Source organism: Seriola lalandi, unplaced genomic scaffold, assembly GCF_002814215.2.
Source record: "Seriola lalandi dorsalis isolate HSWRI2012SDOR001 ecotype SW California unplaced genomic scaffold, Sedor1 jcf7180002054884, whole genome shotgun sequence".
Taxonomy (NCBI): domain Eukaryota; kingdom Metazoa; phylum Chordata; class Actinopteri; order Carangiformes; family Carangidae; genus Seriola; species Seriola lalandi.
Window position 1 is genome coordinate 281,788 of NW_019525436.1, and position 8,190 is coordinate 289,977.

An 8,190-nucleotide genomic window follows, 5' to 3' on the forward strand; every position below is an offset into this window, starting at 1 on the left:
ATATCTTCAAATTGCTTATTTTGTCCAACTTACAGTCCAAAATTCAAAGATGTATTAAAAAGAAAAAATATATACAAAATATATAAATATAAAATATAAGAATTACAGAGCTGATTGCTGACTGGCTGGTGAAACATCTCCTTAGATATCGTTGGTTCTTTTAACTGTCATCAGTTGCTGGATATTAATGAATTTTGCAATATGAATACATTTAGTTTAGTAAGACCTTCATAATGTTGATAATTCAGTAAATGTGGTTTATTGTCCAGCTGTAGGTATGAAACTGTTTTTGGAACAACACAGTGAACACATATAGTTACTTCCCGAGGAATCACTAAAGAATTAGTGTAACTACATATATAGTGGATAATGGGGCGCCCAGGTGGCCTAGGGATTAAGGTGGCAACCATGAACCACAACGCCCCTGGTTTAAATACGCCCCATGTTGCATGTCATTTCCTCATCTCACTCCCACTCATCGCTCTGTTGATGAACTCATACAGACACAAAACATGCAAAAAAAGAGGGCACAGGACAGTGGCTCAAATTCAGATCTTTCCTCCAATAAATCTTTTAAATCTTAAACACACGCAAACATGATTGCAGAAGGTGAAGCGCTTCAAATGTTTTTCACACACACACACACACACACACACACACACACACACACACACACACACACTTGTACTAATGTAAATAAGGAACCACTTTTAAAGAAGTGAAAATTGAGATTCAGAAAAGCTCTGGTAAAAAAAAAATTAAAAAAAATCTACACAATAGCAGCAATGTTTTTCTTGCAGACCAATGACATCATGTGTGAACGAACAATAACAACTGCGACCGAGAGTCTGGTGCTCAAAGGGGGTTTTAATGTCTGTTTATTCTGCTGCATCACAGGGTCTGTGTCAGTCACAAATCTCACTTTCACACGTGGTCTTTCTTTTGGGAACTGCTATGTCACACTGTGCTCAAGGCAACCCAAGCTGTAGCTAATTTTCCTCTATATTTTAATTTTAGTGACATTTTTCTCATGAAATGTTTCACTTCATTTTTCTGCCGATTTCCTCAAATTGCATAAACCAATAAAAATGCAAATCAGTGCAGAGACTGCTTATTTATGCTTTTAGTCCATGTTCTCCATTCTTAATAACTGTTTGGCGAGCCACTTAAGTGTCATCTCTCTGCTAGTGAATCAGTGATAGATGAGAAATGAGTCAATCCTCTCCTGGATTTTTTTTTAAACATTACTTCTTTTTTTGTAATCATCCTTTAGGGCTTCTGTTTTCTTTTTACACATGGACAGTGATTGGTGCTTCCCTGGCAGTCAGGATGAGCTGGTTTTAAGTGTGTTTTGTTTCATAGTGTAACCCTAACCCTGGAGGGACAGATGCTGTAAGGGGTCATTGGCAAGACATATAAGTAGAAAAAACAGAGAGTAAAATATAAAATATAACACGTTGTTTTCCTAAATACATATATGTCACATGAAAAAATTTGGAGTTGCAATATTAGCTGTAATAATAATCTATAAGCATTTACAACCAATGCCTACCAACCCCTCTAAAGCTAAGTAATTAACATATTATAGTGTCCAAAAACACAGCCCAGCAAATCAAAACTTTTGTTGTTTTTTTTGTACTGATCAATTTTCTAATTCAGCTCTCAACAAGAAAAGAAAGGAGTGTAATTCCAAAATGTTGAACTATTCCTTTAAAGTCTGCTTTTTGTCTGTTTGCCTTCATCGACTGTGACATTTAAATAACTGTAGTGTTTTTAAAAAATATATTTTTGGTGATTCATTTGACTTGAGAGTCTCTTTGTGATACTGCAGGTGGTGTCAACGCTGAGAAATTGTGGCACTGTAGCACCAACATTTCTTCCTGTATCATCTTGACTCATGAAAGCAGCTTCCGGCGCAACCACTAGAGCATTGACTCCAACACAAACAGCACATTCATATCACTCACACACATACACACAACACACAGCTCATAAAGCAATAAACAAAGGAAGTTACAGTTGTATTATTAAAAGTATAAATCATTTTTTCAGTTTATGAGTGTAAAATACTTATGAGTGCACTTATGGGAGGGAGAAGGAGAGACAGAGGGGGAAGCTCTCTATAACTAAACATTCAACTAGCAATTAAAATATTCTTAACACTTGGAGGTCAATTTAAATCTCAAATGTTAATAAATAAAAAATAAAACTCAAAGCTTTCAAATTGACACTATGAAGGACTTTCATTGATTGTTAAGTGGAGAGTGGCATTATGAGCCTTTCAAGCAGCCAAGAGGTTTTTTTTAAACTGGATGTGGGTAGTACTTCTGGTTTCAAACTGTTAGCTGTACAATAAAATAGAGATAATTTAGGTGTCAAAGCTAAAGCCAACACATAAATCCCCTCCATCTCCGATTTATTATTAGAACATCAGCGGCAAAATGTGTCTCTTGATGACTTTGCAGACGGGAATGCTGGCTCTGTGGCTTCTGGCTCAGGAGGAGGGCCACAAATGTTGACAAATATTGACTTGACATATGCAAAATCATACGAATAACACATCAAAATTCAGTTTTTGTGTTTATTCCCTCCCCTTCAAGCTTGACTGTGTGAATGATCCATAAGCTGCTCATTTGTAGGGTTGGGCATAAAACTTCATTACGAGTTTTGGCGTTGACCAAAATGTGTTTTTTAAATTTTATTTTTTGGGGAGCATGTTTGCCTTTATTCTGACAGGACAGAGAGAGATAGACAGGAAAGTCAGGGAGAGAAAGAGCTAATGATTATTTGATTATCGTTAAATCTGCTGATTATTTCCTCGATTAATTGATTGGTCATTATTCTATAACAATAAAAAAAATTGTTAAAATTCCCTTCAAAAATGTCCAGTGCCCGATGTGAATGGATATTCAGTCTACCACCAAAACCAGAAAATATACATGTGAGAGGCTGAAACCAGATAACTTTGGCATTCTTTCTTAAAAATTACTCAGAATGAGAGATGTCCCAATCAATCAGCCGCCGATCATGATCAGCCAGTTTTCATTTAAAAATACATAGATCTGCAGATCGGTATGAATGCTGATCAGCTTAAAACCGATCACCTGTGGTTAATACTCATACTTACAACAGATGTCTGCGGCTGAGAGACGCACTGTGTGCTGTGTCCTACATTGTTCACTGCACGGGCGCACGACATGACACCAAAACAAAACAACAAAACAGGACTGATGTAACGTACGCCATCTGCAATGCATGCCAAAAATGATCAATATCGGCCAATCCACGCCATCGATCACAGACGATTGGTATCAGTATCGTGGCAAAGAAATGTGATCGCAGCATCCCTACTCAGAACGATTTCTCGATTATCAAAATTGTTTATTATGTTAGAAATAGTTTCAATTTTATGTTGTTAGACTAATTGATGAATCAACTAATCATTGCAATTTTGTCAGTAGTGTCAAAAGATATCAGTGTCAGTGTGATATCAGATCAGTGTCAAAAGATATCCAATCCAATTGGGAGAAACTTTGTGAGATCACATCAAAACAGGAATGGGGGGTATCCACCGCTGGACTGGAGATGCCCAAGTAAAGACACAGAGGACACAAGTGAGTGAGATAGAAAAAAAAAGAGAACGACCCCTCCTCCACAAAGCGAAATCAATGAAAGCTGGTGAAGATTAATTCCTGTTTAACACGTCCTGACACATGGGAGAGGGGCCCCAACAACAACAGGACAACAGTTCAGCTCACCACACTGGAGCTGGGGGAGGCAGGGGACAGAGAAAGACCACAGAGAGAGAGAGAGAGAGAGAGAGACAGAGAGAGAGAGAGAGAGAGAGAGACAGAGAGAGAGAGAGAGAGAACAGCAAAGAATGTGGATCGTTTGAGTCACAAAACTTCCTGACTCCACAAAAGAGGACACAAAGAGAAGGACACAAAAGACAAGAATGCCAGGTAGAATTCCAGCAAGAGGCTCCACCTGAGCCCCTCCCCTTTCCATACACACCCCCTCTCTTTTCCACACACACACACACACACCCAGAGCTTCCCATGCTCCAAGGCTGGTGTGTGAGGTCCTGCCTCCCTCCCGCTCAGCCTCGTGAGCCCTGCCCCCAGTGCCTGACCCAGTCACCAGCATCCCCTGCTAACCTCTGTCCCCTTTTTCCCATTCAGCAAACATCATGCATCACTGTCACCCGTCCTCCTCCTCCTCATCCACGCATTCATCCCGCCATCCGCTTAGCGAAGACCCCTCATGGGTGCCTGTGGGTCCGAGCAGCTTGCCCACACCCTTCCCTGACCATGTTCCCTTCGACTGGTTGTGTGCAGGTCGTAGGCGCGTGTGTGTCAGCACGTGTGCGGAGACTCGGGCCACAGAGTTGACTGTAAATCTGTCAGGAGAGAGGTGCCATGAGACGAGACGAGGGCTCCTTACTGCCACACCCCTCCACTTTGGCCATTGACAGTTTGGCCGGAAGAGCCAAAATGATTAATCAATTAAATGATTAGTTGATAGACAGAAAATTAAATCAGCAACAATTTTGATATATATATTGATAATAATAATAATAATGATAATAATAATAATAATAGATTAATTGTTTAAACCCCTAGTAGGTGGTCAAAAAACAGAAAGAACAGACAAGAACTGACATCTCTGCTTTCAAATGATTTAAGAACCTCATATCGCTGCAACAATACTTTGGAACAGGAATATAGGTTTGAAATGATTAGTCGATTAATCAGTTACTTGTTCACAATGTTTTTAAGTTTCATATACTTAATGATTAAGCAAGAACATAATCACCAGATTAATCAATAATGAAAATAATCAGTAGTTGCATCCTTATAGGAATATATACAAGTAGAATAAACTGACTAGGCAAATAATGATTATTTTTATGATCCATTCACCTGTCAGTTATTTTGTTGCTTAATCATTCGGTCTATGTTCTACTGAAAAATAGAAAATAATTTCCACCACACAGGCTGATGTCTTCTCTTGTCTTTTTTTTTTGACCAACAGACGAAAACCAGGTTTATTATCATAAAATACAGAAGAAAACCAGCAAATGTTCATATTTCAATCAATTAATTGACTAAACCTTCCAGGTTTGTAGGCCAAAAAAAACTCACAATACATTTTCATTATGTCCTTGCCTCTGTTACTTACTGTACAGCTTTTTTTAAAGAATTGCTCTAATGTAGAGTTTATTATATCATTATTCAGTGTATTCTATCAATCAATCAATCAATCAATCAATCAATCAATCAATCAATCTATCAATCTAAATCTAGAATCACGTTTAACTAATTCTGACAATTTGAGTGTAAACCTTTCAGATCAAAATAGTTTGATGTAATTCAAAAGGGATCAAGAACAATAACTGTTTTATTTTGGGTATGTCATCGTCAGGCTTGTGCACAAAGAAGGCGGTGTTCATTAATGTCATTTATCAATCAAAAACTCTTAACCATTCTCTGGTAGCACTTTCTCAAATGTGATGATTTGCTATGCTCTTCTCAGATTTAGATCTCTATAAACTGAATATCTTTGGGTTTTGGTTGATCAGACAAAATGAGACATTTGAAGACGCCACAATGAATTCTGTGAAACTGAGATGGACATTTCTCACATTTTTTTCATGTTTTCTAGACAAGAGATAATGACAACTTAATGGATAATGGAAATAATCGTCAGCTGTATCCCTATTTAGTCAGGAAATAAAGCTGCAAATGAAAATAAATTTAATCTCCGACCACTGTATATAATAAATTGACATCCCTCACATTTCCACACTGACACACAAACCATCTGCATCACTTCTATTTAACTTATGTTTACACACACTGAAGAGTACACTGCTATTATTCAGTTTGAGCAGGTACTGTAATAGGGCTCTGGTGACATGCTGAAGGACACGGTGCTTTTCAATGCACATGCACACACACACACACGCGCGCGCTGTACAAGGGAACAAACCGTGAACGTTCAGGGTTACAGGGCAGTGTATATGCACAGGGCCACGTTGCTGCCCCCTGCAGATATACAGTGAGCTACATTATTGAGGATGAAGCAGATGACAGGAGAGGTTATGAAGGAGACCAAACAGGGAAAACATAAGCACGGCGAGCATTCACTCTTCCACCTCACGCTCTTACAGGCAATACATGCCTCATTCAATGTACTGACTTGCACACTAGAGACATACAGGAGAGTCGGTGCACTTTTTATCGCTCAGCACACAGGACCCGGGCAGGCAGGCAAGCAGGCAAGCAGGCAGGCAGGCTGACTGACATACATCCAGTCAGTCAGTCAACATCTTGTGCCTCTTAACGAAGCCGCTAAATTACACCGCTAGCCTCCTTCAAACATGATGCATGTGATACACAGCTGAGCATGTTTGCATGCTCTTGATCAACAAACATTTCGGGTCCAAATTCCCTCATGTTGAGACAGCGTCGGGCTCAGCTAATGCACAGTTTCCCACCGCCCGCCGACAGTCAGCAGCAAGCAAGACAAATTAGTCAACTATCACCATGTTTGAGTATCTACGCGAGTGTAAAGTGTGTGTGCTCTCCCCAAAACTTCCCGAGGTACTGTATCAATTGGAAACACTTCTGTGATCCACCAGCTTGTGCGTAAACTGGCCAGCTTGCATGATCGCCAAGTTATCAAATCTGCTAAACAGTTATTCATTCTGCAGCACAGCGTGACAAACAAACAGGACGCCTAGCATGCACTTCATCACGGCCATGAACAGGTTAGTAAACCTTTGCTGTCATGTACTAAATGACCATGCACTGTGCCCTCCGCACTGTGCCGATGCCAATATTGTGTGTGCACCGCCGCTGGGAACCCAAGTCAGTACGTTTCCGTCCTTCTATCGAAATGTAAACCAAATGCAAAGTCGGGTTGAATCAGCTGAATGTCATGAAACACGCTGCACGGTCTTACCTTGTGGACGTATCTCTCTACCGGATCGATTATTTCTTCTTTACACCATTAACTCTCCGCCATCTTCGGCACTGTTTGTTTAAATGGGAAACACTCCCGAAGCCCAAGAAGCCAGTTCTGTAAGTTGAGGCGTCGCAGGGGGTTCTGGGTAAAGGAGTTCGCTCGAGCGGAGCGCCTCGCTTCCTGCTACCTCCTCCAATCCGGATGCGGACTACAGGCAGACTCCACCACCGCACAGGGGGGAGGAAGGTAGAGGTGGAGGTGGAGGTGGCGGTGGTGGTGGTGGAGGCGGGGGGCAGGCACTGTCTGTCTAGCTGCCTACAGACGGATGTCAGCGACGATACCAGAGCAGAGAGAGAGAGAGAGAGAGAGAGAGAGAGATGCCACGGTGTGTATTTTCAGTTCACCCCAACACGCCGCGAAAAGCAAACACTGACTGTTTTTTTTAAAGAGGCCCAGAGGCATAAAGAGCACAATTTGCAGACTTTCTACTTAAAGTAGGCGTTTGGCTGGAGGGGGTGACAGAGAAGTAGACAGCCTAAACTTGAGAGTAAATTAGGACAGGAAGGTCTTATCTTGTCTGGTGATGAGGAGTTGGTCCATTTGGACAAGTAAAAGTCCTTTATCTGCCAGTGGCCTCCTCTTTATTGAAATCTGGGATTAGTTAACACTTTAAAGGACCAGTGCAAATTAATTCGAAAAACCCAATTCATTTCCATAAATTATAAAAGTCTGTTAGCTGTGTCTTTAAACTTAAAGTCGCTGAAATACTTGATTTTACATACGTGTGCATGTAGACAACAGCTGCAATGCTAGTATCATTTGCTCACAAGCTGGCTTGCTTATCTGGAGTAAAAAGTGTATCCACTAGGGGGCAAATCTGGGCTCTGTCTCTCGCTTTTTTTTTTTATTAAGTCCCTCGCTATTGCACAACGTAAACAGACAACAAACTCTGGTGACTCTTGAGACATCATGAGTAACCTGTCAGGAGGACAAGCTGTATGAGTTTTCCCTTCAGAGCTTTTCGCCCCTGTTGTGTTGATCCAAAACTTCAGCTAACCTTACTTTGTGATGTTGCCCCCACTGGTCATTTGCTGAATTGCATCTCATATTAATATCTGAGGACGAGCACAACCAACTCTCCGAAGAAGCGCAGGATAAGTGAGGTAGGGAGGTTTGCTGCATTTGGACTGACTTGCATGAAAAAAACTCAGCCCTGTCAAT

General features: G+C 40.7%; 1 protein-coding gene across 2 annotated transcripts in view; it reads right to left on the reverse strand.

Annotated features, from left to right (window-relative positions):
• The window catches only part of LOC111671543 (nuclear receptor coactivator 3-like), a 58,168-nt gene extending 50,969 nt beyond the window's left edge, over positions 1–7,199 (reverse strand). The window contains exon 1 of one of the 2 annotated variants that reach the window (XM_023428663.2): positions 6,967–7,199. The gene's annotated coding sequence lies outside the window, so the exon portion shown is untranslated. The remainder of the gene's footprint in view (positions 1–6,966) is intronic. The other variant, XM_023428664.2, reaches the window with a different exon arrangement.
• Positions 7,200–8,190: the final 991 nt, after the last annotated feature.